This window comes from Solanum tuberosum, unplaced genomic scaffold (assembly GCF_000226075.1).
Source record: "Solanum tuberosum cultivar DM 1-3 516 R44 unplaced genomic scaffold, SolTub_3.0 scf00108, whole genome shotgun sequence".
Taxonomy (NCBI): Eukaryota; Viridiplantae; Streptophyta; class Magnoliopsida; order Solanales; family Solanaceae; genus Solanum; species Solanum tuberosum.
In genome coordinates, this window is record NW_006239033.1 from 1,288,611 (window position 1) to 1,290,526 (window position 1,916).

The window sequence follows — 1,916 nt, forward strand, 5'->3', positions numbered from 1 at the left end:
CCCCCCCCCCCCCTCTCTATCTAAAGAAACATCAGTCTTTTTTTGTACGACCGGTAAAATTCCTCATGAGTTAACTGGCCCAACACCAGTTGGCACAAAAGTTCGAAACAACATCAAACTTCTAATCAGTATGAGCAATGGGACTGTGAAAACAATAGGAACAGACATATATTTCAATAACAAAATCATTTGTTACTTCTTTTTTTATACTGAGGACCCTGAAATAAGAGCTGAATATTTCTAAATTATTTATATTTCATTGAAGGAGATAGTCTCGCACAGTAAAGAGAGTTGTAGGATTCGTAAAACAGGAGAAGAGCATCTCAATGCGTTTTGACTTTGTCTCCCAGGATCCACCACAGGTTGGGTTTGAGAGCCGTGTGATGGGTGACTATCCAGCACAGTTCGGAGAGCAGATGTGATATTGTGTCATTTGATATTTGAAGTATAACAGAGAAACCATAATATTGAAAAAAAATATATTTTTAAAGGTCCTAATGAACATTTTCCTCCTCATTATAGCCACAATTTCATAATGTTTGATGCTTTTTTCCAGTTACCAAAGCAAAAGAAATTGCCCCTTTCAACTTTTCAGTTGTGTCAGCAGCAGCTTCTTCAAATGTTGATCAAGTACAATTACATAAGATATTTATTAAAAAGTTAGGATGAGGTCCAATGCTTATGCTACTTATAGATATAGACTAGTTGTGTTAATTGATAAACTGTCGAGGGTGTCACCACAAGCTTGAATATAGAAAAATGGAGAAACACTCAACAAAGCAAGGATTTAGCATAGACATAAGACTTAACATATGCACTACAAGCTTACAAAGAGTGAAGTTGAGGTAAGATTAAATGACATTTGTTTTTTTGTTAAGGAGGTAAGGTTAAATGGCATTACAGTGCCTAAATCCACAATTCCAATATTCCAAGAGAATTGTATATGATAGATAACGATACCACACACAGGGGGGGAGCTACCCTTGCCCCCTTCGTCGGAAAATCACATTGTATAGATACACCAAATTTTGATTTAATACATGTATATATTAATGTTGATACCTCTTAAAACAAGGTAAAGAGTTGGTGCAATGGTTTTGGGAAAAAAACATTGTATAGATACCCTGGCTCAAGGTTTTTTTTTCATTCTTTTGTGTGCTTACTACTTTATATTTTGGCACCCATTAATAAACATCCCAGCTCAGCCACTTGCCACACATAGAACCCAAGATAGCATGACTGAAGTGAAAAACTGCTACTATACTGCTATGCAGTTGAAGAATATGTATCGATGTTAAAGAGGCAAGAGTTATAGAACAGTGGTAAGACCTAGAATGTTATGCCTCTAAAGTTGAGATAGCTCCATTTATATGTAAGAAGAAAATATAAAGAGAAACCCCAAATTGCCTCTAGTGGATGTGCTGTTTTCCCATGAAAAGATTGTTGTGGGAGAGCATGAACTAAAACACCAAAAGAGGGACAGTTTCAGATGCATACCTCAAAGGGTCATAGGGCAACGAGAGAGTTGCTGGTCACCGCCATTGATGGAAGATCAAAAGACTGAATTACTTTGAGAGAGTCGGGTCGGCCAATTCGATTTCATAAACTGGAGTCTGAATCAAAATTCAAAAGTATCCGTCACCCTTTCACTGAAAACGTGAAAAATATGTAATTTCCCCCCAAAATTGAGAAAACTCTTTGTTCCATCCTTTCCTATTTATATGTCACTTAACAAATGGAAAAAATTACGCAGTTAAGTAAATTTATACTACTTAATTAGTCTTCATAGATAGGTGTGTCAAATGGTTGGATTTAGATGAATTTAAAATGATTTAAATAAAAATGAGTAATTATCTAATCTGCTCATATTGGTAAATATGGTTCGGATAATTAATGGATGGATTGGATATGAGTTA

At 35.6% G+C, this 1,916-nt stretch overlaps 1 protein-coding gene across 4 annotated transcripts in view; it reads right to left on the minus strand.

Annotated features, from left to right (window-relative positions):
* Window positions 1-1,695, minus strand: part of LOC102593143 (uncharacterized) — a 7,784-nt gene extending 6,089 nt beyond the window's left edge. For all 4 annotated transcript variants that reach the window (XM_006349491.2, XM_006349490.2, XM_006349492.2 and 1 more), the window contains exon 1: window positions 1,498-1,695. The gene's annotated coding sequence lies outside the window, so the exon portion shown is untranslated. The remainder of the gene's footprint in view (window positions 1-1,497) is intronic.
* Window positions 1,696-1,916: the final 221 nt, after the last annotated feature.